The 27879-nt window shown below is 33.6% G+C and overlaps 1 long non-coding RNA gene across 9 annotated transcripts in view; it reads right to left on the bottom strand.

Moving 5' to 3' along the window:
• Nucleotides 1-27879, bottom strand: part of LOC109449577 (uncharacterized) — a 473005-nt gene that overhangs the window by 391991 nt on the left and 53135 nt on the right. For 6 of the 9 annotated variants that reach the window (XR_012494653.1, XR_012494647.1, XR_012494654.1 and 3 more), the window contains exons 2-4: nt 13411-13533; nt 9645-9755; nt 7889-7938 (exon numbers count right to left, since the gene is read on the bottom strand). This is a non-coding gene — a long non-coding RNA (uncharacterized LOC109449577). Of the gene's footprint in view, nt 1-7888; nt 7939-9644; nt 9756-13389; nt 13534-27879 lie in introns of all 9 variants that reach the window. The other 3 variants (XR_012494659.1, XR_012494658.1, XR_012494649.1) reach the window with 3 other exon arrangements.

Below are 27879 nucleotides of genomic sequence, written 5' to 3'. Positions count from 1 at the left end.
TTACTTCCTGTTTTGCTGATACTGCTAGTTAAAAAAGAGCCTCAGGCATTAATAGCAACTCAAAAAGTTATCTTTATCATTTCAGTTAATAAAAATTACTGTTAAAATAAAGATGCTACATAAATAATATGATATGTATTGTTTACAAAACAATATTTACCTTCATAAAACATAATTGTTAATACAAAAATACAAAATTTTATGTTTTAATTTCCTTAAAACATCTCTCTTAAAAAAAATAGAGCATTTAGATTAAATTCATTGAAATAAAGCACACTTCATTAAAATTATACCCAGTTATTCTTGAAAGACACAGCACCACAGATCACCCTGTGTCAGATTCTGTGAGTTAATTAGCCAAACATTTAACAGAAATATGAGGCTAGTAAATAAAAATTTAATGAGTTAATGACATAACCTTCCAGCTACATTAAAAAATTCCATCTTGTATAAAATAAATGTGATTTACTAGGAAATACATACATGAAAACAAGTTCTTCAAACTGCATTCCTTTTGAAGAGAGAAAAAAAGTATGCTGAGTTTATTAAAAAGATAAAATAATAAAATTCTTCTAAAGGTACAGATGCCTATAATCCAATAGCCCTACACTGGCCTCTATCTGTCAACTCTAGTCATACCTCAAAGTTCTGATTTAAACTGAAAATAAGCATTAGTGATACATAAGTAAATGTACCGTGATGCGTAAGTAAATGTCTTCTACCGTGTTTCCCCGAAAATAAGACCTAGCCGGACAATCAGGTCTAATGCGTCTTTTGGAACAAAAATCAATATAAGACCCGGTCTTATTTTACTATAAGACTGGGCATATAAAATAAAATAATATAATGTAATGTAATGTAATACCCGGTCTTATATTAATTTTGCTCCAAAAGATGCATTAGAGCTGATTGTCCGGCTAGGTCTTATTTTTGGGGAAACAGTGTAGGTATTTTCTGTCACATCATATCATGGTGCTTTGGCTGCCAAACAGATTATATCATGTAGCAGGTAAAAGAACAAGGTACCTCAGAAGCAAAAATGCAACAGAACTAAACAAAATTGTTGCATATACAGTGACAATACTTGTTCTTAGCCGAGTTACCTAAAAGGTTGCATTTTTCTGTTTACATAATACAAATATATTGCCTCTTGTAACTTTTTGTTTTCTTTCACTATGTAATACTGTAATAATCCATGCTATATCATTTCTGTTCGTGCTTTATTCTGTTATATACAAATAATAGTACTTCCTTTTTAAATTATTTTTTATTATTAGTTTCAGATGTACAAAACACTGATTAAACGTTTACACACCTCACAAAGTGATAACCCCAACAAATCTACTACCCGTCTAACACCACACATAGCTATAACAACAGTATTTCTACTTGATATAGATTTGTATCAAAGTCTTCATTATGGATTTATGTTCCTGACTCTATAGACTATGTCCGATAAGTATCCAATTATCACTAATTTGAATATTTTAATACTGGAATTCTAAAAGCATTCCAATTGCAAAAAACATATCCTACCTTAACTATTAAAATCAAGTTGAATTTTGGATTCTGACATATCCAAATAAATATATGCACATCTTAATCAATACTGTCTCAGAGTTAATGTTCTAGAATTTCATTAATTGAATAGAATCACCACATACAGAAAATATTATTTTAAAATTTTCCTAGTTCTAGAGCTGGCCCAGTAGCTCAGGTGGTTGGAGCGCTTGCTCCTAATGCCAAGGTCCTTGGTTCGATTACCACATGGGCCAGTGAGCTGCGCCCTCTACAGCTAAGACTGTGAACAACAGCTCTCCCTGGAGCTGGGCTGCAGTGAGCAGCCAGAGGTCAAGGTTAGCTGCCATAGGCTGCCGCAAGGCTGCTGTGTGTTGCTATGGGCTACCATGTGCTGCCATGAGCAGCTGGTGGCCAGCGTGAGTGGCCAGCCGCCAGTATGAGTGACCAGCGACGGGCGACTGACTGCCTCAGCCAGGGGGAGTGCAAAGCTCATAATACCAGCATGGACCAGGGAGCTGTGTCCTACACAACTAGACTGAGAAACAACGGCTTGAACAGGAGTGGGGGTGGGGAGGCGGAAGGAGGGGGGAAAGAAAAGATTTTCCAAGTCCTCAATTAAGTAATGAACTAATCATATGTGCTATACTTGCTAACCAAAATAAAAATACTCTAGAATATAAAAGAATGTTATGCGTAAATATATATGTTCATCTTAGGTAAAACATGTACAAAAGCACAAGTTATTACCCTGGAGTATTAGAATTTAAATTGGGGAAGTATGGGCTTCAAGAATCATTCCTAAGGCACTACCTGCGAATAATCCTGGGTACTGAAACCTGGGAATTTTCCAAGTTTCTTAGTTGTTTTGCTTTAGATCCAGCCAGAAAATGGCTTAAGCTACCAGTATAACTCAACTGGGGGAAAAAAATGAATGTACTAGGTCTGGGGAGATCCAGGCAAGTTTCAAATAATGATGATAATGCCTTAATTTAAATATGATGATAGAGTATCATACATAAGTATGCTTCTATAATGCCCTTCATGCACAACTAAGTAAATAGAAGACATATGTTAAGTAAATAAGTAAACAAATAAGTAAATAAATAGCTAGATGGGGGCATCACTCTATCAACACACTATAGCAGCTATGAGATAAGTTTCTGCAGGAAATGGCTTTCTTCTGACAATTCCAAAAATATTTTTGGGGCTCAGATTTCTGATTTCAGCCCTCTGCATTTATTGATCTCTATAATCTCCCCCAAGTGACCAATTAATCCACATTCACTTTAAATCCATGCACTTAGATTTTCTCAGACAGCAATTCTGGAAAAATCTATTAGTAACAGCTACTTCTGTGGAAACTAAAGCCTCAGTGAGTTAGTATCTCTTTACTAGGATAGTCCATAAACTTTTAAAAGTGTCATTCAGTGTTTCTACCTGAAATGGTGTGCAACTCTGAAATCAGTAGGTAATTGTTTCAAGCCTGCTTTGCACTTTTCTAAGATTCTAATCTCACTATGACTGCTGTAAGATTTTTGTTTCAACAATTTATTATTTAATTTAGTTTGAATACTCCAGACCATTGTTTCCAAAAGAATTCTTCCAACAAGCCTAAAAAAGTTATCTTTAAGAGAGGCTAGTCTCTCAAGACAATTTGCTGAACAAAAGACCAATGAGGATCAACAAATAAACCAGGTTGACGAAGATAAAGTAGTTGCCAGTGAAAATTTATTATGAGTTCTCTGACTGGTGTGAAGATTGGTATATAAACAGATGAGTTACAATATAATCAATGCTTACTATGACAGACGTATAAATGTAATTCTTTGGAGAATCTTTGTATAAAGGTCAGGATATGCCTCACGTAGATATGGCATTTAACGTGGGACTTGAAAGCAGAGTTTGCCAAGTGAAGAGAGGGGAAGTGACTTTGCATCCAGCATGGGCAAGTGGGAATTTATACTGATGGAACAGGATGGTGGGTCAAGTGGATGGGAAATTGCAAAGAGGAAACCTAAAGGATAAAAAGGAATTGGCTAACCCGACCTAACAGGATTTTTGCTGAACATAAGCCAGGGTAACCAGACAACACCTGAGGGGGTCGTGGAGGATGAGAAATCTGATTAGATAGGGGGTGATTGGATATAAGAGGGTGGGGATTCTGACTTAGCAGGGTTATTGCAAAAACTGAATTTTACAAGGAACTACACAGATGGGCCTAGAAGGTTCCAGAGCCTGAATAAAGTTTGATCAAGAAAATAATCTTTGTCAAAACAGTGAGAACTATAACAGTGTTTTTTTAATTTGACAACTATAATATGTTTGACATATGAAAGATGTTGTATGTTGTAGCCAAGAACAAAAGGATACTACAAAGGAACTCTACCTGTAATGAAACAGATTATAATTTTGTGATGCATAAGTTAGTTTTGTATGACCCCAGAGTCTTAAAACTATTAAATATAAAAAATGAGGAGCTAGAGGAAGTCAAAGAGTGGACAAAAGTGTGACTATCTGAAATTCACTGAGGGAACAATAATTTGTGCTCAGATGGCCCCAAGCCAACATCCTTTTCCATCAGAAACTGCCTGCTGGAATGGATTCTGGTTGTAACTGCCACTCTACAAAGGAGGTAACACCGATGACCAGTTTCAGGAGATGGTGTTCTAGTTCTTGCTATCAGGGAGACCTAGGTGTAAATTCTAAACTGTAGCATTTCATAATGTTGTAACGCTACCAAGTTATTTAAACTCTGGTTGTTACTTTCATAATATGTAAGCAGGGCTACTAATGCACACTTCATAGAGTTTTATGAAGATTAAATGTGATAATGTAGATAGAGGTCTCAGTACAGTATCAGAAACCACTTAACATTCAATAAATATTAGCTAATATATATATTTTAAAGTTCTTAGTATGGCATCAGCCTCATGTAGTAAATATTTAAAAATAGTAACTTACTCTTATAGTACAATAATTTATACAAAGGAAGGGATTATATGTCGTGACAAGGATGTGTTGCCTTAAAGCAAAATTCTTGATAAGAAGGCCAAGGGAGAAACCAATGACAACAGGAACAGAAGCTTTCTACATATTAATTAATGGCAGGCTTCAAATCGGGCCCGAGGAATGCCAGAGAATAATGAGTGAGTATCACTCAGCAGCATTAACATCAAATGCCTAGATTCCTACTATTTTATTGTATCCCCTGTCCAAAATATTATGGAATAATTGAGTGTGTATGGTTGGCAGGTGCTTTATAAGAATATATTCTAGAATTTAATTGATTCTAGAGTTTCAGGAGTGGGATTAAAGCACAACACAGACAAATGGAACAATCACGTACATAAAGGTATGACCTCAAAAAATTGTGTAGCTTTTCTTGTGTTTCAGGACATGCTGTTCATGCCGTTGAAGAAAGTAAACAAAGCTAAACTGCTATTCCTTTTAAAATGCCTCACTCTTGGGACACCTCAGTTTCTATAATAACTACAGATAAGGCTATTGCTGCCTAGAGAAGGGTTACCAAAACACACATATTGGAATCAAGCTGTACTGGAGTCTCAAATTTCCCCCAAAACAGCCTTCAGCATCTGTCAGATGAATGTCAAATGCTCTCTTGACAGTATCTAGAATGCCTGTGAAAAGTACTTCTGGTCCCTAGTGCAATTTCTTTGAGAAGCTCCTGAATAAGTTAAGATATCTGAGCTTCAGTAAAATACTTATGACCCACTATTTACTGGCCAGATATGTGGTTGTATTTCAGATTCTGCTATGGGGTTTGCAGGACCACTGGAGACATGTTCTTTGAACAACTAAGGGAGATGCCAAAGCCACAATATAAGCAGTCTACTCAACTGATATTAGATAGGTACTCAACTTATAGTAGTCATTCAACTACTAGTAGTTGAGTAGTTGAATAGTACTAATTACTCAATTTATGGTAGGTAATAAAAATCTCTAACTTCTAGGAAAAATTAAAAATAAAAATTGGGTAATCTACTCTGTTATGTGAGGAAATAAGTGGTGGGGAATAGCAAGGCTGTGGACCAAGTGTCAAGGTTTAGTATGAGAAAAAGACAAAAAAGGCAGTGAGAGTTACATCATCAGAATTAAAGTAAAGACTAAATATCCCAACCTGGAGTACACATGGAAAGATGCACAGAAATTACACATTTGTATTGTGAATTTATTGGAGATTTAAACTTATAATTAAAGTTGTAAATGCTGTGCATTTCCCATGACAGACAAAGAAGAAATGAGTGGTATTGGTAGACTGAGTTGTTGAAGGGCTTTTTATCTTGAGGAGGCCAATCACCTTCCTTTAATGTTTTGAAAACATATTCTTTTTTTTTTTTTTTTAGTGTACATGATACATTTATTACCAACAACCTTCTCAACTCCAAAATTGGGCACAGGGATTAAAAATAAAAATTTATTGCACTACTTAGTAAAGCATTACTAGTAACTTCATAAAAAATGTACAAACGTTGTCAAAAATTCATCAAGCCTTCAAATGATTTGGTTACAGATATTTATAACACATACACTTAAAACTATATGTTAACTGATATAATGGAATATGATTTGAGGAGATTACTCAGAAAATGATTCCAAAAAATACCTCTGTAAACTTTCATAATCTGAAACAAACAGCAAAATGAGGCGACCCAATGTACCAACGGGGAAAATAGCTTCCTAATGAAAGATACCTGTGGAAAATATTCTCATAAATGAGTTGCAGATCTCATTCAAAATATTTAGGAGGCCTAAATTTAAGAATTTTAACAAATCACATCCGAGAGAGTGTATAAAATCTAATTATGCTTTCACATTTTCCAGATTTTGCTCAAAAAAAATTCAGGACAGAAAATCCTAATGAGATCTCCATACCTGGAAGGAAGCCTTGACTATTTCAAATTTTGTTGTATTTGTGGGGTGGCATGGGGGTGGCTAAAAAAAAAAAAAGTAAAAAATGATTAATTGAAAACATATTCTGATTCTCTGCTTTATATCTTAATGCTTGTGGTAGTTATGATGTCCTTTGCCAATCATAAGTTTTAAATTTGATTAGTTCAAATTTTAATCCTTGTCCTTTTGAGTTTTAACTTTGCCTTGTTCCTCGCCATTTATTTTGGTCTTTAATTATGACAAGCAGTAAATAAATTATAATTTTTTTCATATAGGTCCTGAATATTTGAATAAAGTTCAATAATTTTCTAGTTTATTACTATTGGAAAGTCTCTATCTCTGCTACCATAATGTTTTCTTTCATTAGATATAAGAAAGCTGTTGATCACTACATACCAACCCAACATATTATTTTGGTTTTATTTGCTCTTTTCAGCTTTTTATTGTTGTTGAGTGCTTGGTTCACATATTTTTAGTCTCTTCTTCTATAATGAATGAGTATGTTGTAAGATAGAAGTTTCTCTTGAACCCTGTAGAGGCGTTCCTCTGTAGGTGTTGATTAGCTGCATTTTCACTCTAAATATTTTGTAACTTCAGCTTTGCTTTTCTCTTTATTCCAGGAGTATTTTAAAAGGTTTTTAAAAACTTTTTAAAATAAATTGGTTTAATATCTTTATAATTATTCTGTTTATCAATAACATTTAATTGGAGAGTATGCTTTTCATGAATTCTAATTTGGGGAGTATTTTTAGTTAACTTAGGACAATTACCACAAAAACAAAGAAATGATGGTGGGGACAATACTTTGGTTCAATTTTCTAGGTGACTAATTTGTTCATTTGGCATTTTTATTCCCTTATCCAGCTCTTACACTAGTTTTTTATTTGTTTTATTTTAGCAATTGTAGTTTTAATTCACAATAACTTTTTAATGTTCTCTGACTGTGTATTTTTATAGTAGACTTCTTATTTTACAAATGTGACTTTAACTGCCTGAATGTAGAAATTTTTCTATTCTATTTCCTCCTTTTACACTTTTTAAATCTAACTGGTTTCTCTACTAATTTTGGAGTACTTCTTGCTGTTGAATTAGTGAGTCTCTCATTGAGAAAGGAATGAGAAAACAAGTATAATTGGTGAAGGAAAACAAAACATAAAAAGAAAAATAATAAACATTTATTTATGGTGTAAAGACAGAAATGACCATGTTTGTATAAAACACTTTCTCTGAGCAAAAACAGAATTGTAGTAATTATTAGCTCAACATTCCAAAGTCAAGATGCTTTCTTTTCTATAATTACTATCATAGATTAAACATATGAGGATTCTATTTGTAATACTGGCTGTTTTAGATCTTCGAGCAATTTGATAGTTCTTTATGGATGAGGTGGGGGAGGTTTAGATTTGTTTACAATCATATTTGGTACATGTGAAAATATTAAGTCCTTTATACTCACACTGCTATGTTGTTTGAAGCTGGCATCAGAGATCAAAGGATCAGGACATTCTGAAACCAATGCCAAGATTCTCCATTAAAACACACAAACAAACAAACAAACAAACACACAAACAAACACACAAACAAACAAAAGCCAGAAGGGTTGCATGCATTTGCTATAACCTCTGTATTGGTGATTTCCTATAAGCAACTTTAGTTCTGTCATGCCATTTTGAGTGGATGAAATATCTGCTATGGGATAATTTGGTGGATTTCAATGTAGAGGACATGAGTCTCTGATCCAAAGAGAAAAGGAAAGCTTCTGATCCAGAAGCCAAAAGGTGAAAGAGTAATGATATTTCTACTGGGTGAGAAGAAAAATTAAGATGCATAAATAGATATTTAGATCCTTAGGAAAATAAACCTTGTCTGATTAAAGAAAAAAAAAAAGCAGTAATAAAAGACCATGACTACTAAAGCAGAAACTATCCATGCATTTATGACAATACTCCAATGGGAAACCGTAATACTGAGCTGTTGGTGATCAACCTAAACATACATGCCTTGATTGTAAAACCTAGCCACACTCCTTTCCATTTATGCACAGAAGAAATGTGCTGTGTAAGAATACTACTGTGTTTCCCCGAAAATAAGACCTAGCTAGACAATCAGCTCTAATGCGTCTTTTAGAGCAAAAATTAATATAAGACCGGGTCTCATATAATATAATATAATATAATATAATATAATATAATATAATATAATAATACCGGGTCTTACATTAATTTTTGCTCCAAAAGACGCATTAGAGCTCATTGTCTGCCTAGATCTTATTTTTGGGGGAAAACGGTATATGAGCTTAATTGGTGCAATGGTTAATAGGGTAAAACTAAAAATGGCTTCATCAGCAATAGAAAGGATATGAAACCCATAAGCCTCTATTTCATCTCTAAAAGGTTGAATAATTGTGTCTTATTTGGTAACATGTTTTTAGGTTTTAAAATATAACTTTTAAAATCAGTATAAATAATTAAAACCAGTTTTTAAAAAGCCAGTACTTTAATAACAACATTAGACTTTGCGCTAGGAGCTGAGGAGATAGAGGTGAATAAGACCAGATCCTTGAATTCTGATATGACCACAGTGTTATATCTTTCATGGCTCTTATATTCTGAGTATTTCATATTTTATATCTGAGTATTTTTTTTACATCTTCTACTAGGCTGTAAACTCATCTAGCTAGAGATCATATTGTTATTATTGTAACTATACTGTTTTTACCTTATATGGAATCTTGTATATAGTAGATACTTTGTAAATATTTATAAGTGGGTAAATCATTGAAAATTAATGAATATTTTTAATATAATAGTTCTGTATGATATATACTGGAGATTGTATTTTATCTACACTTGATCTTAGCCAAAAGGCCAAGAAGCGATTGAGATTGTATTTTATCTAATACAACCTCGAATGTTTTATCCAAAGGAGATGATTATGGTGAATTTTAAATAAATCACAGATAAATATGCATTTATTATCAAATTCATGCAAGAAACTGTTAAAGAGTTACATAGGATTAGATAATCCAAGACATAACCACTACCCCTGAGGCACTGGGAATGAAGAGAGCAAGTACTTGGAAATCTAAATCAATGAATCGATAGTTGTGAAACAGAATGTATTTGTTACATTCTGCATATTGTAGCTCAGCTATGGGGAAATAATTCAGTGACAGGGCCTGGTATTTGAGGAATCAAGCTGGCGGACTTAACTGTAAAAGTGAGGATTCTAGGATTATTGCTCAGGAACGTGAAGCATTATGGTGAAATGTGGGGTCATTATCCTGGGACATCTGGTCTCAATCAACGTTAGCTTTCAGGAACCTGTAAAGGAATGGCAATGACTAGAATTAGGCACAGTACTCCAGATTCAGCCAAATGAACTGAGAAAGAAAGGAAAAATCCACTATTCATTTATTCTCTTAATTACTGAATAGGCATATATTGAATATCTAGTTCAGTATATGCCAAGTACTGTGCGACATGGTGAATTTTCAAACATGCTCCTTTGCATTCATGGAAGGCACAGTCTAGTTATTAAAAAAATTAGAAATAGATGAATTGAAAGGACTGCAATGGCATAATATCTAGGTAATGGTGATACTGGAAAGAAATTTTGAGCTGCCCCCAGAAATAGCCAAGTCATTACTATTGTGACTGTACTGCCATCTGTATAAAATTTAAGTTTAGGAGTTTAAGTTGAAAATTGATAGAAATTTATGCATGTTCTTAAAAAATGAAAAGCATCATTATTCTATATGAAGGGATGTAATTCTTTGATTAAAATAATGTTGTATAATTAAATAAAAATGCTATTTTAATGTATCAAATTTGCCACATGACAAGAAAATGGTACTTATGATTAATGCAACTAATATTAGATGGGTCCTTATTGTAATAATTAGGATGTGTCTTTTTAATTTTGACATGACAAACTGCCTTACAGTAATAGTACCCAGGAAAGAGTATTTGAAGACATCATTGATGTATTTTTTATTAATAATATCAGGGAATGTTACATGGTATAACTATATTTCATATTATAAAAGTGTGCACACAATAAAATGTTTTGAAACTTAAATTGCATACTTTTTATTCAATTATATCCTGCTAGATACTCAGAAGTAGAAGTCTCAAGAAACTTTTCACCCCATCCCAGCCCCTTTATACATATTCAGCACACACGTACCAGTTGTCTCACAAATGCCCCCAAACACATTTTCAGTGTCTATAGCTACCTTAGAAATTTCTCATTTTCCCCATTTTCTCTTTCTGTTACTGCTAATTGATTCTGTTGATTCCATTGCCCATGTTTAGCTCTAGTCCTCGGCGCCTAGACTTTATCTAGCTATTATTAATTTACTATTGTCTGTACCAGCTTTAAATGTCTGCAATACTCAAAGAAAAGATCTCTGGATCTCCCATTCATCTCCATGCAACTTCATGTGAAAGTGCTCTTGCTACTTCTCAGCCCCAGGTCTGTTCCTAATGTTTCTTCAAAAAAGTAAAAGGATTAAACAGAACCTTTTACTTTTTTAAATATTACATTTTTTCTCAGAAAATACATAAAAATGTGTAATACAATTTTTTTTTGGTAATTTATCATTCTTAATTGCCCTATAGCCATCACTTGTCCTATACCTATCCCTTATGGATTACAAACCTATAGAAGCTATAATCTAGCAAGGGGTTGTTACAAAGAGCAGCGTTTTAGAAGCAGTCTTTTAGATATCTGTACAAATACCATATAAAAAGTTATTCTCAGAATCTTAAGATCATCTACTCTCTAACTGAAAAGATAAAATAAAATAAAGAATTTAAAATATAAAAGCAAATAAAGAATTTAAAATATAAAATTTAAAACAATATTAGGTGACTTTATGGAAAATAATAGATGTTTCCACTGAAAGAAGAATAAAGGGAAGATACTTAAAAACACTATTAGCTTTACTCATAATTTTTTACAATGAAATGAACTAGTTTTACAAAAATGTGTTTTTCAGATAATTGAAATATATCCATTTAAGAGTCAAAGCTGCATTTCTTTAATAATCTTTGATGAAATCTGTATACAAATATGATAAACTTCACTGGTGCTTAAAATAATTAGCATCATTGTGAGCCTCAATTATTATACTGAGACTTAATATAAAGATTCCTTATTTGGCATTAAGAAAAGTATATAACAATGTTTTTCTTAGCAATGTCCTCAAATTGCTAAGATTCTGTGTTTTTACCATCATCTCTCGTGTCCTTTGCTATCAGCCTGCCATCTTTTCATTTTCCTATCATCACTTTGATTTTAAGCTTTCACATATATTTTAGTGTGACATGGATTTTAAGTGGCTTTGGGGCAATCTCCTACATTTTTCTGGGGTTTTAGATAGGTGAGTCAGCCAGAAAGGAGTTTCCTGATAAATGAAGTGTCACTGAAGTTAATTGTTATCAAGCCCCATCTGGTTGACCTTACTGAATGCTATGAGATATGAACAAAATAAAAGCATGAAATACTTTGCTTGTAGCATTGATTATATTTAAAAGGTAATTCCATAAATATAATCAAAATGTATAATTATATTGCACAATTATAAAGGTGCAATACAATCTAACATTAAAATTGAAATACTGAAATCTTTGGTTTCACATGTTGACATTATTTTAGCATCATTATTTCAAATCAGATATAGTTCTATTTTATTCATTTTTGTTATTCTGAAAAAAATGAACCATAAACCAGCCCTAGGCTCCTTTACTCTGCTGATTAATAGGGATTTCTCATATTTCCTATCAGTAAATCTCTTTGGCCTGATTCAATGCTGCATTATCCTTCATTAGGGTGTCGGATTTCATGCTATCGGAGAATACTGTGGTATGAAGAGACCTCAGAAATCATCTGCCCATTCCTTTTATTTTAGGGGTTTAAAAAGGGATTTCAGAAATATGCTGCCTTTTGAAAAATCTCTCGTTCTGATTAAAGTTTATCCCTTTTTGGTACACTTAAATATGTTTCTTGTGTCTTTTTACATAAACAATCTCACTATTGTATAAGGCCAGTTAACTGGTGTTATACTTCAATCCGACATTACCATAATGGGGAAAGGAACAAAATGACATTTTTTTGTTTAAAAGTTCACATGTAATAATGTTCATAAATTACATCTGTAAGTTAGTTTTATCCTAAATGAGTTCTCAACTATGACCCAATAATACCTATTTTGTCTTATTTCTCCTTTGTTCATGTTTTTATTCTGTTATTTGGGTGGGATGGGAGAGGGAGACCTCTGGGGAAAGTCATTTTAGAGGTATTTGAAAAAATAAAGATACATTTTAGTACTTTTTTATTTTTCTGATCAGAAAAGTAATGCAAATTGTGGGAAATAAAAAAAAGTCATACCAATAATAACAATGACCCATTATATCACCATCCAGAGACTGAATATCTAAAGACATTTCTATTTTGTCTTTCCCTGTACTTTTTTTTTGTTTTTCTTTAATATGCATTTATACATCTATATTGAATTTGCAGGTCTGGCTACTCCCTTGAAAGATACTTTACCAGATTTATTTATTTATTTATTTTTCAAGTTTTGATGTAATATACCAAAGACAGGCCTGCAGAGTCATTGTCAACAATTTCTTCTTCTGTGTCTGCCATTAAGTCTTAGCTCAACTCAGCAGGAAGAGGAATATGATTTAGAAGAAGTAGAAAAAAAGCTCACCCTATTTTAATCCTGAAACAAATTGTAGAAAGAAGAAATGGTTTGCTGAAAAATGCAGCAACAGCAGGAATTTCTCCCCCAACTACCTCTTAAACCACTGGCAGGAGGTGACTTTGCAGGGTATTTCATATTTAACCTAGAGCAACGTGTGATCAAGGAGAGAGGAGCTGTGAAATGTATCTATCTCAGGCTGATTTTACTTCCTGTGTGAATTGGAAGTAATTCAATTCATTACTCACCATGAAAGCCAGAAAACTCACCATGGCATTGTCATGATGTGGTGAGGTGATATCATATCTGTCAGGTAGCAGTGGCTGGCAGCTCAAGAGTGCTGAGGAGAAGGTGAATCCTCAATAAGAAAATGGCTGACAGGTCTTCAGTACCTTAACCAAAAAAATAGAATGCAATTTCACTTGCAGGATGTGTCCTGAGCAAGTAGAAAAGAGTTATTGCCCTGGAGACCAGCAGGTGCCTTTACACACCCAATCATCAACACAAAGTCCCTTTATTCTCAGATTTACAAAGACACAAAAACCTCACCCCCATCATTTATATAGGATTATAGTGATTTTAAGGGTGAGGAGATAATTTGAGAAATTGAAAAGTTTTGTCCCAAAATAAGCAAACACTAAACAATACTTTAAATAATCAGATTGGTCTTAACAGAAGCATTTGGGTAGTCACTCCTCTTCTCCTCTGCCACACACACACACAGCTCAAAGGTTGGGATTTAAGGAGAAATATTCACACATTAAATATAGCAAAAATAAAGTAGTTACTTTTTCTCTGTACAGCTGCACTACAGAATGAGTTAAAATTCACAAATTTGTTTCATATATATTTGCTTTCCTTAAATTTCTGTGGATAAAGTGTGCTTTAGGCTGCCATACCTTAAATTTTTAAAAATATTTCATTAGTGATAGGAACAGGGATTTAATTCCAATGTCAACCAATTTGCCATTTGACTTTCTAGAATTGAACTGTTCCTAAAAGCCATCAGGCAAAAGCATGCCATTGTACAAAATGTAATAGAAAGACTATGAGGATAGATCACCCCACTTTTTACTGATGTGAGGAATACAATAAAAGAAATAGTCTTATTTGGTGAAATGTTTAGAGCAAATAGTGTTTTTGTACAAATCTTTTATACAAAACTTAGTGAAACCATTATATTTATTAATTTTTAGTTACAACCTAAATCCTTTTGTCAGATGTACAGAGCAGTTATAATACAGAAGATATGCACAAAGAAAAGATCTCTACCACTGAAAGTGTAATGTGTTTTTCTATGTCCCATCTTCTCTTTTTTCAAAGGAATTCTCCTGAATTATGTACTTAGGACTCTTAGTTTTGAATAGAGCCTACCTTCTAATCACTTTGTGAACTGCAATTAGTTGCTGCAGGTTGGTACCCCAGAATTATAGAAAGATTAAGGGAAGCTATAGTCAATAATAATAATTAAAAAAAAAAAAAAAAGACCTAATTGAGACTTTATAATCTGAAGTCCTGAAAGAACATTAAAAAGGGAAATCTTTAAAGAAAGTATGGAGAATTGTTTTAAACATTTTATGCAAAAAAACAACAACAGTATGTCATGATGTGGCTTATTTGAGTGGTTCTATGACTCAGCAGATCTTCTGTATTAAAATATTATTATTATTACTATTATTATTATTATTATTATTATTATTGTTTAGCATGATGGTAGACATATAGTTTTCCAAAACTCTATTTCTAAATTTAGAAAAAAGAGAGCCATGTGGTAAAGTAGTGTTATTCCAGGCACAAAAAGAGTGGACAATTTAACACGGCACCTGGAATTCTGATTCTGGAAATTATAGCATTGGATTTAGTATGGGACATCTACAAATTTGAATGCTAATGACAATCAGCTAAAATATTCTTATAAAACTTTACCATTTACAAAATGCTTTCACGATTTCTAAAAGAAAAGGCAACATAAATATCCTGAATCTTACTTATTAATGACAAGTTGCATTTTTTAGAATTCTGGTCAAGATGGTGGAGTAGATAAACACTGTGCTCACCAACTCTAAGGACCACATCAATTACAACTAAGCTACAGAACAACCATCACTGAGAATGGCCTGAAGTCTAGCTGAACAAAAGCCCTACAACTACAGACATACAGACGAAGCCACCTCAAGATTAGAAGGGGCACAGACACAGAATGGGCTGGTCCCACACCTGCATGTGATCATTAAATATCGGGAGGGATATCTCAGCTGCAAGGTAGCCCCAGGAGGAGGAGTGAGAGGTTTCAGACCCATACCAGACTCCGTAGTTCAGGGTTCCAGTGCTGGGGAGCAAAGACCCCGTAACTTCTGTTTGTAAAAACCAGAGGAGACTCTGCCTGAGTGAGATGGAGAGCAGCTGCACTCCCAGGCACCCTCTTAAAGGGACCGCACATGGACTTACTCGGTATCGAACTCACTCACTCTGAGCTCCAGTGCTTGGTCAGTGGCTTGAATGTTGGCAGGGAAATATGAGGAGGAACTGAATTGTCTGGTGTCCAGGCGAGTGCTGGAAGGATACCTTTCTCACAATGGAGGAGCTGGCGGAAGTCACTGTTTCTTTGTTGAGCTCTCCCCCCTTCCTGTGTGCAGACTCGCCAGACACCATATCTGAGTGTACAACAAACTGGCTATCAACTTTCATCTGTCCCATCTTAGTAATTCCTGGAGACTCCACCCTACCCTACTTTTAGGCACAACCAAGCAGCTTCCAGTGGCTTTTCTGTACAACCTATCTTAGCTCATGCTTTAGACTTTCATAAAATCTCTCAAATGTTCACAAAACCCAAACAAGCAACATTTGGTTTCAGCATGTCCTGTACCTCTGGCTGAGTAGCCCTCAGACCAGCACTAGTGGCAGCCAGCCTTGATTTGCAGATTGTCCTCTCAAGGCACATCTAAGCCCAGTGCAAGCTGCAGCAATCTGCAGATTGACTTGTGGTTCATACCAGCTGGACCTAGGAGGAGCACAGGCTGTGGCTAAACTTGGCCGACAGTGGGTCCCCTCCTAGGAGACCCCAGGGTTGGGTCACCTGACAGACAGCTTCAGACCAAGCTGGAGGATAACCCGGATGCCTCCAAGGATGACAAATCCAAAAGACAGACTGGACAGGCACCAGAGCCCCACTAGGGCTAACCCTGCTCTATAGGGTCAGCCCTTGCACCACAGCTCCTCCACTGTAGTCATGGCCAGACCTTACAACCAAGTAGCCTGAGGGTCAATCACTCTCATTGATGTGTAAACAGCAACCAAGGCTCAATTACAACATAGGCCACAGAGAACTCATACAAGGGACACACCTGGAGCACCTGGCTCTGATGTCCAAGAAGACTGCACCACTGGGTGCCACCAGACACCTACTATATAAGGCCTCTCTACTAAGACCAGGAGGCAGAGCAGACCTAGCTAACACATAGAAACAAACACAGGGAGTCAGCCAAAATGGGGACACAAAGAAACATGTCCCAAATAAAAGAACAGAACAGAAAAAATAACTAAAGAAAATGGAGACAAGAGATCTACCAGATGCAGAGTTCCAAACACTGAAATGAAGAAGACATTACAGGGAATCAACAGTAGATTAGATGAAGTAGAGGATCAGATCAGTGATTTAGAAGGTAGCAGAAAACACCCAATCAGAACAGCAAACAAACAAAAAAAAAAAAGTCCAAAAAATAGGAGAGTTTAAAGGGCCTCTGAGACAACATCAAGTGTATCAACATTCACATTATGGGGGTACCAGAAGTAGAAGAAAGAGACTGAGAAGTTGAAGACCTATTTGAAGAAATAATGACAGAAAACTTCCCTAACCTGGCAAAGGAATTAGATATCTATCCCAGGAAGTGTGGAGAGTTCCAAATGAGATGAACTCAAAGAGGCCCACACCAAGACATATCATAATTATAATGCCATAGGTTAGAGACAAAGAGAGAATCTTAAAAGCAGTAAGAGAACTGCAGTTAGTTACCTACAAGGGAGCTCTCATAAGACCATCAGCTGATTTCCCAACCCAAACTTTGCAGGCCAGAAGGGATTGGCACAAAATATTCAAAGTGAAAAGCAAGGGCCTATAACTAAGCTTACTCTTCCCAGCAAGGCTATTGTTTCAAATCGACACATAAAGAGCTTCCCAGACAAGAAAAAGCTAAAGGAGTTAATCATCACGAAAACAGTATTACAAGAAATGTTAGAGGGATTTCTTTAAGAAGAATGAAACAAAGAAGATAAAAAATACGAATAATAAAGTGCAATATCTACATATCTACCAATAATTACTTTTAGTGTAAATAAATTAAACACTACATTCAAAAGATAGAGTGGCTGAATGAATAAGAAAACAAGACCCTTACATATGCTGCTTACAAGAGACTCACTGCAGTTCCGAAGTCACACACAGACTGAAAGTAAAGGAATGGGAAAAATATTTCATGAAAATGGAAACAAACAAAAAAGCTGTGGTAGCAATATTTATACCAGACAAAATAGACTTTAAAAAAAGCTATAACAAGAGACAAAGAAGGATCCAGTATCCCACTTCTGGGTATTTACTCGAAGAAACCCAAAATGCTACTTTGAGGAGATGTGTGCATGCATATGTCCACTGCAGCATTGTTTACAATGATCAAGATGTGGAGGCAGCCTGGGTGTCCATCAATGGATGAATGGATAAAGAGCAGGTGGTACATATACATGTGTACAATGGAATATTGCTTGGCCATGGAAGGGAATGGATTCTTGCCATCTGAGGTGGCATGGATGGACCTGGAGGGTATTTTGTTGAGTGGAGTGTCAGACAGAGAAAGACAGATGCCACGTGATTTCACTTATGTGTGAAATCTAAAGAACAAACTAAACAAATAAAACAGAAACAAAGTCATAGATACAAAGAACATTTTGATGGTTGCCAGATGGGAGGGGGTTGGGGGTGTGTAGGAAAGAAGGGGGAGAGATTAAGAAGTACAAATTGGTTGTTATACGGTAGTCATGTGGATGTACAGTATAGCATAAGCAATATAGTCAATGACATTGTAATAACTATGTATGGTGTTAGATGGGTACTAGATTTATTGGGGTGATAGATGGGAGGCTGATTGGGGTACAAGGCAAAAAAGGTGAAGGAAGGAAGAAGTACACACTGGTAATTAGAAAATAGTCATGGGTGTATAAAGTAAAGCACAGAGACTATAGTTGATAACTTGATAATAACTATGCATAGTTCCAGGTGGGTACCATACTAATCAGGAGGATTACTTGTTAAATTATACCAATGTCTAACCACTATGCTATCCACATGAAATTAATATAAAATAATATTTAATGTCTAAATAAAGTGTAAAAATAAATAAATAAACGCGTTTTTGTTTGTTTGTTTTGATGATCCTATTTTAGTCCTCTACTTATAAGCAGAAGGTTTAGCATGGTTAATTAACTTGTCCTAAGTTGTACAGCTTGTAAATGTTAACATCAGAAATCAAACACAGGTCTTAAAGTGAGTAACAACTTCTACTGCATTAGAAGCTGCAAAACTGAGAATTTTTTTTAAATGTGTTAATTTGCATTAAAATAACAAAACTAAACTTATTACATGTTAATATAAAAACATTTATAAGGACAAAATAAAACTGTGCTGTCTATAATAAAATGTATTGAGAAGTGTGACGTTATTTTACAGTTTGTAAATCTCTTTATTGGTTTAGGAGAAGGCAGCTGGACATATCTTTGGCATCTATTCTGGTAGCCTCTGGAAAAGCTCACTGTATAGTCATGTGAGAATGAAAGTTAAAAAGAAATAACACCTTAAAATTACTAAGAAATTAGTTTTGACCTTGCATATCCCTGAAAGAATCTCAGGAATGCCCAGGTTTTGATTCAAAGATCTCTAGAGCCCTGGGTTAGAAGATCTCTATAGTTCTTTCCAATTTTGTAATCCTAAATTTCACTTGGTGATTTACATCTCTAAAATCAGGCTTTTGCTTCATGGGTATGATCAGAATGTTACTATTATTATTATTATTTGTAAGACATTTTGAATCAGCATTGAATACAGCCTAAAAGGAAGACAAGGAGAATTCAGGAAACTATAGTAATAAGAAATACACAATAGTGATAACGGGAGTGCAGAGTAAAATAGATTCAAAGCCAATCTAAATAGAATCAGGCTTACCATTGAAGCTGAACTGAATACAGATGGCATAAATGCATGATTGGATATTGATTAATTCAAAGTCACCAACAAGAGGCTGACGGATGATTAAATATTTGTCAACGTTAGTCCAGTACTCTGACATCCAGCTAAGTGAGGACCACAGATATTTGCTCTGCCTTGCTGTTAGAACTCTCAACCTTGTTTTATTAGAAGATATGCTAAAATAGTTGTAAATCAAAAGAAAGAAATGGCTCTAAAAAAGATACACCGGCCAAACATCTCTCACCCAGGATGAAATCATATGTTTTAGTACAAAAGTCCTTGAACAAGGGACAGAAGTTTCATGTCCTCTACAAACTACCTGTGAAATAGAGGTAAGTAGCTTAATCTCTCTAGGCCTTCATTTAATAATTCTTGATGAAGGAGATAAACAGAAAGATATCTAACATTTTTAAAGTCTAATACATAATTAACAAATAACAGAGCAGAAGACATTATGAAATATCTGATTAGTGTTACTAATTTTAAATAGCAAAATGTATTTGATACCCTCATTTCGAATGAAGAGGCTCTGACTATTTTATCATTATTTTTGGTATAGCTTTAAAATATTTTAAAAATACATACTGAAGAATATTTGAACTATTGTAAGAATAGCTTGGTTTCCTTTTAGGAACTGAAAGTAAGAGGCAAGTGATCAGTTTAGAAATATAGCATTGAGAATTAGAAGAGTATAAAGTGGGACATATGTCCTAGGTAAGGGAAAGGATGTAAAAATGTCTAAAAGAGTCAAAAACAATCTCTGTACTCAGTCAACAAGCACACATAGCCAAATAAAAACAAAGTAGGTTCTCAGAGGAATTGAGAAATTATGTAGAGAGGAGATCACACGGGAACTTGCAATTCCTGAGGCCTAGAGCAAGGAAAAAGGATAGGGAACATGGGAGATGTTTCCAAGAAAATGTTTCCAAAAAAGAAATGAAATGAACTGAAGTAGAAGCAATGATCTACATCATAAATCAATCATATAAATATCTTGAAATTAAAGAGAAGAGAAAAATGCAGTCCAAATTATTACTACATTTTAAGAAAAATAAAATAAAATACAGGCTTTTACTTCCTTTATTTCTGGTGGCCAAGACATGAAAACGACCAAAGTGTACTTCCTTAGATGGATAAAGAAGATGTGGTTTATATACACAATGGGATATTATTCTGCCATAAGAAAAGATGAAATACTGTGTTTCCCCTAGCCGGACAATCAACTCTAATGCGTCTTTTGGAGCAAAAATTAATATAAGACCCGGCATATATTATATTATATTATATTAATTATATTATATTATATTATATTATATTATTTATATTATTTATATTATTTATATTATTTTTTATTATTTTATATTAAACACCTGGTTTTATATTATAGTAAAATAACACTGGGTCTTATATTAATTTTTGCTCCAAAAGACGCATTAGAGCTGATTGTCTGGCTAGGTCTTATTTTCGGGGAAACACGGTAGTACCATTTATGACAACATCAATGGATCTTGAGATTATTATGTTAAGCGAAATAAGTCAGACAGAAAAAGCAGAGAACCATATGATTTCACTGATATGTGGTATATAAAACTGAAAACAACAAAAGAACAAGGCAAACAAAAGAAGAAACAAAAATTCATAGACACAGACAATAATTTAGTGGTTACCAGAGGTTGGAGGGGCAGAGGGGTGGTAGATGAGGGTAAAGGGGATCAAATATATGATGATGGAAGGAGGACTGAGTTTGGGTGGTGAACACACAATGTGATATATAGATGATGTATTATAGAATTGTACACCTGATATCTATGTAACTTTATTAACAATTGTCACCCCAATAAACTTAAATTTAAAAAACAAAACAAAACAAAACCGAAAAACATTCTTAAGCCATAGCAAATTTTGATTTGTAAAGATAAATAGATCTAAGTCATCCATATAGAAAAATGAATAAGTGACAGGTTAGTTTCCAAACTCTCCTCTGCAGAAAATAGTGGAGTAATGCCATAGGATTTAAAAAGAAAATGTTAAAAATCAGAAATTTTATACCACTTCAAGTTATTTTCCATTCATGCAGAAGACTAAAAGATGTCCTTAGATGTATATGGTCTCAGAAACAATGGCACTAATAAATCTTAAATTACAAATAGAAGAACTGACTCTGGGTGGTGAGCACACAATGTAATACATAGATAATGTATTATAGAATTATACACCTGAAACCTATGTAACTTTACTAACCACTGTCACACCAATAAACTTAAAATTATTATTATATATATATATATATATATATATATATATATATATATATATATATAAAATTTAACTCCCAAAAAATCAAGAAGTAAATAATACTTTATAATAAAAAGAAAAAAGTCATATTAATGGATTAACAGAACTTCTTATTCTGTTGGGACGCTAAAGACAAGAATCAATTCTATAGCCTAAAGTGTGAAGTGTGAGCTTAATCCTGTAATACTTCCTTCAGCTTGTTTTTGTTGCCCTTGTTCCTTTCTCTGTACCAGGAAATATCTCTTAAGCAAACATCCTTCATCAAAAGTGCGGATAAAATCTTTTCCCTGAGTTGACAGAAGCTTAAAGCATGAAATCATGCTTTTTTTCTTCAGGCACCTGCTAATAATACTTAAAATATACAATTGAGCTACTAGACTCAGTGAATTATTAAACCAAAGTTTTGTTTTGTGTGCCTCCTCAAAGTTATTAGTTTGGTTAGAGAAACAGAAAGACATTTTAATAACCAACAAACTTAATTATTTTTTGATAATTAAAATATATATTAAATTACTTGATTTATTGTATTGCTTTGATTTTAATTGAGAAATAATAATAAATCATTTAGGATATGATATTGTGTGTGATTTAGCTCCCTTTTCATATTCTCTTGAATCTCAGACCAGTGATGTTCCTTCAGTAACTGTGTAATATTCAGCATAAAAATAAACATGTATATACAAGAATAGTATATTTAAAAGTATACCTAAAGTATATATATATATACATGTATACGTATATATATAATACTAAAAATATTGAGTTATTTAAATTCTAGATAACTTTTAGTATTTTTAATGTACACATTTTTCAAAGTGAAAATTTTGTTTTCTACATAGAAAACAAGAGTAAAAGGCCAATATTTGAATATAGAAAATAATCACAACTAAATAAGACTGCAAAACTATAGCTAAAATATTAATAATAGTTTCCTCAACAACTTGGCATTTTTGTTTGTAAAAATTTATACCTTTTTATATTTGTCAAATTTTTCCCAATGAATGTTTATTTTATTATACAAGAAATGCATTCATGAATATAGTATACGAGATGTGATCAAACAGCATGGTGAATGTTTAAATGGAAAAAAAAAATATTACAGTAAAAGACTCATTGTCATTAATCCCCCTCAAAATACTCCCCCTCACTTTAAAGACACTTACTCCATCCTTCTTGCCACTTTCTGAAGCAGTTCTGGAAGTCGTCTTCCATGAGTGTCTTCAGTTGTGCTGTCATGGATGCCTCATGGTCCTGAATTATTTTGACTTTGGGGAAGAGCTAGAAGTCACACAGTGCCAGATCCGGTGAATAAGGTGGATGAGGACACACAATAATATTTTTATTTGACAGAATTTTCCATATACCAGAAGTGATGTGTAACACGGAGCATTGTCATGATGGAGGATAATTGAAGGCACACTGTAAAATACACCTTCTCTCAACCGTAGTTCGCACCTGACTGATTGCACCCAACACGTTGAAATTTGTCACACACACTGTTGAAAAGGTTTAACACGCTGCTCTCCATGTTGAAGATCCCTGCCTTTCCGTTGATGGCACTCAGTAGCAGCATTCACCATATTTCTTTTTTATCACAATGGAAAGGCTCATCACTTCTGGTATATGGCAATTTCTGTCAAATAAAAATATTAAGGTATGTCCTCATCCATCTTGTTCACCGGATCTGGCATTGTGTGACTTCTGGCTCTTCCCCAAAGTCCAAATGATTCAGGACATTGAGGCAGCCACAACAGCGCAACTAAAGACACTCACAAAAGAGGACTTCCAGAACTGCTTCAGAAAGTGGCAAGAACAATGGAATAAGAGTGTTCAAAGAGAGGGGGCATATTTTGAGGGAGATGTGGGCATATTTTGAGGGAGATGTGGGCATATTTTGAGGGAGATGTGGGCACATTTTGAGGGAGATAAATGGCAATGTGTCTTTTATTGTAATACATATATATGTACATATATATATATTTTAATTTAAACATTCACTGTACTTTCTGAGCACACCTCATATTTTGTCACGTTACTCTATTTCTTGGCATGCTGGGCATAGTAGGCATTTTGGGACATGACCTTAGGGCTCTTCACAGATATTTACTTGGGTTGTTGTGTACACCTTTCTCCTCAACTAAACTGCAGCTTCCTAAAAAACAAATCTGGTTTGCCCCTGACATTGACAGGGCCCGTGATATGAGGATAAACGCAGGCCCACATATCATATGTCTTAGTATTTAAAAGTATAAATAAAACTAACAAACCTTAAAAGAATATGCTCTATCCTGTTACTTTAGCAAATATACCTCCCTAATGACAAAATATATATATATATATATATATATTTGCCAAGTTATTATGTTCAGAAGACTGAATTAGTAACATATCAAAGATAAAGAAATTTAGCTATCACTACACCTGTGTGGATGCTGTGTATTGGATAAACTGCTGCTAGGATGCTTAAATATATATACACACATACATTATATACATATATGTACATATGTACATGTGTAAACATATATATATTCATAAATTATTACATGTCTATTTCACGAAATATATTTTCTTGCCTTCATCAAAATCACTAATCCTGGTAGCAATAATCAAGATTTTCACATAATGATCTAAAGAAATAAAATCTAATTATCCAAATTATGGGAAATTTTAATTGACTATGTAATTAAATTGAATGCAAAACTTGAAAAACAAAAATATTTTCATATATATTTATTATGTTAAAATATTCAAAATACTCTGGTAAAATAAAATAGTCATTAATGCACATCAAAAACTTTTAAAAATTATAAAGATGAGCTTAACTTTATGAAAATTTTATTTAAAATAATTATATTTATGAATGTAGAACTATCCCCAAGTCTTTAGCCAGTGTCCATCTACTTACCCAGTAAAGAACTGGTATTATGCTTTAGGAATATTACATCTAGACCTACATTTACTTAAAATACAGAGACATATGAATTGTCAAATACTGAAAAAGTTCCTCAGCCAGAATGTACAAAACTTGTAAAAAATATGCTTATGTCTGAGTACTTCAAGGATCACAAATTGGAGAAAAAAGAGATTCAAGAAAATGAGCACTTGGCATTCCTGGGAAACAGTACTTCATATATAAGAATATAAAACATTTATGTTATCTGAAAGAAAATACTTTTTTAATTAAATTTATTAGGGTGACAACGATTAATAACATTATATAAGTTTCAAGTGTACAATTTTATTAATACGTCATGTGTGTACTGCATTGTGTGCTCACAACTCGAAGTCTAGGATTTTGAAAATTAATTAATTTGTATTTTTTAAGTGCTTCTACCGCCCAGATTTTCTCTGTACTCTGAAGCAAGATGTCAGCCTTTGACATTGGCAGTGGTGCCACCCATAAATCTTCAAAACATTTAGATGCAATCACCTTTTTCTTCAAGAACAAGTGCCAAGATATGTAGTGAAGCTTTTCTTAGGATCTGAATGGTGTCAATCATGAGACCAAATGTTTAAGATTATGGGTGTGCTGAGCAGAAGTGTCTGTATTCTTTAATAAATTCATTTTTTTTTATTCACGTCCCCCTTATTTGTGGAGCTCTTTTGCACTGATCTAAACCCAGTATCTGGGGTAACCATATCCTATCCACCTTGCCCACACAGTTATGAGCACAGCATCACATAGAACATTAAGTGCTCACTGACTGTAAGATTTTTTAAATTAACTTGAAGTATAATAATCAAGAAATTGATAAAGGCATACACTGAAGAGGGTCTTAAACATGTATTATGATGCTTTTAATAAGAATCCACCAAATAAATGAGTAAACTAACTTGAAGAATGTAATTAAGTATTTAAGATTAAGAAAGAAGCAAAACAGAAGGGGATACACAGAAGATACTCCCTTCTTTAGAGTATAGGCTATGAATCAGAAAGTTTCCATCTTAAAAATAATTAAAAAATAAATCATTAAAAAAATCATTACAAATGAATAAATATTGGAAGCCCTTTTCAAAAGCAAATCCAACTTCACTTCTGAAAGCGACTCAGTTTGCACTATATGTGTAAAACATGCATTATTTTGTGAATCCAAAGCTTGTTTCTTTGTTGTGCTAGAAATGTCTTGATTTTTATAAACATGGGATATTCTTTAATATAATAGTGCTACTAAGAGAAATTATGAAATGTAGCCTAATAGTTATTAAGAAAAAAAAAGTGTTTTTAACTGTCAATTTCTTGAAGCATGTATCAGGCAATGTCACTTTACTGTGGTCATATTTCAAAATATCTCTATTTTTACTCCAAAATAAGAAACACTCTGTAAGGTATTGTGTACCTCAGGATGATTTCACTGAAACCAGTGCAGGGTTTCAACAAGGCAATCAAATCCTTCAGAGACTCTTCTAAATATGATTCTTGACCTGTAAGGTATTTTATATTCTCTTAAAAGAATACCTGACAGAAATAAAATATGAAAGGATTTCCTTGTTAGTCCCCAAAGACATGCAGTGGATCTGATTCAGTTTCAGTCTGCATCAACAAAAGGTATTGATGGAAATACTATAACTTGGTATATTCCACATTGTTACAGTTGACAAAAATAGTTTAAGGGCAAAAAAAAAACCAAGCTAGAAAAGTTTAAATTTTAGTAACGCATTGTGAACCTTGAAAATTAAAGTCATAAAGTCTGTATTATGATAATGCCATCTTTGAAATTTTATATACAGAGGGTACCAAAAACCGTATACACATTTTAAGAAAGGAAAAAACTGTATTAAAATTGTAATACTCAATATATAGTGATAACAAAAGATGAATATAAGTCATATGTAAACATTTTTTTTGCACACCCGGCATGTATGTGTGTGTGTGTGTGTGTGTATACACATATATTATACATATTGTGTGTGTATATATATATATAGTATACATATTGTGTATGTGTATACTATATATATAGTATACATATTGTTTGTGTGTGTGTATATATATATAGTATATATATATAGTATATAGTATACATATTTGAAGAGATGTTATCTATGCTCAAGCTATAGTTTGCAGTAATCAGAAGTGTCTGGACATGATGGTAACCACTTTGAGAACCTCTTATAATTGCAGAAGTCAAATGTGACTTGTATTCATCTTTTGTTATCACTATATATTGAGTATTACAATTTTAATACAGTTTTTTCCTTTCTTAAAATGTGTATACATTTTGTTGGCAGCCCCTGTACGTGTGTGTGTAGATATTATATATATTTTTTTAAGTGAATCATTCTCAACATTTCTGTTTTATATCATTACTTAAATGGATCCAAACACTACCTTTTTTAGGAATTAGGTTTTATTATAAACTCATAATTTTTAGTGATAAAATATTTTTCCTCTGCTGTATATTCACCTCAAATTCCAGTTAAATGACTGGTAAAATGCTATTCTGTCAGTCTTTCTCAATAATTAGAACATAAATTTGTTTTTCTGAAAATTCTGAAACTAATAGGAATTAAAATTTTCAGAACCACTGCAGTTTTCAGCTAATTTATATTTGTGTTATTAAGGCTTATTCTGAAAGATAGAGCCTATCTGCTACAACGAGTATTTTCTATAAAGTGGATTAGTCATTTACAACTGGTAAGTAGGAATGATGTCATTGTGATATGGAAATTGCATTGGTTCATACATGATATTCCCTAGCACTTTAGTTCTTTGTGACATGTAACTGCTCCATGCAGCAAGCCATGAAAGAATTTTATGTGGTGCACACTGATCCCACAAAGGAAAACTTTTCTGACTTGAAAATTATTACATAGTTTGCTGTGATACTTGTGTACTAGGTGAAATGGTAGCCCCAAAAATATATGTCCACTTTCTAATTCCTGGAACCTGTAAATATTGCCTTATTTGAAAAGTAAAAAAGAAAAAAGTATTTGCAAATGTAATTAAGGATCTTGAGATGAAGGTGTTATCCTGGATTATCTGCATGGGTCTTAAATCCAAAGAAAACTATCCTTATAGTAGAAAAGCAGAGAGAAATTTGAGACAGAAGAAGAGAAGACATACAGGGGACAATGTGAAGATGAAAGCAAAGATAGGAGTGGGCCAACCACAGTCAAGGAATGCCAAAAACCACCAGAAGCTGAAAGAGGCAAGAAACAGAATTTTCTCATGAGCTTCTGGAGGGAGCACTGCCTTAACGACACCTTG

Source organism: Rhinolophus sinicus, linkage group LG01, assembly GCF_036562045.2.
Source record: "Rhinolophus sinicus isolate RSC01 linkage group LG01, ASM3656204v1, whole genome shotgun sequence".
NCBI lineage: Eukaryota > Metazoa > Chordata > Mammalia > Chiroptera > Rhinolophidae > Rhinolophus > Rhinolophus sinicus.
This window is presented reverse-complemented; position numbering and strand designations above follow the sequence as displayed.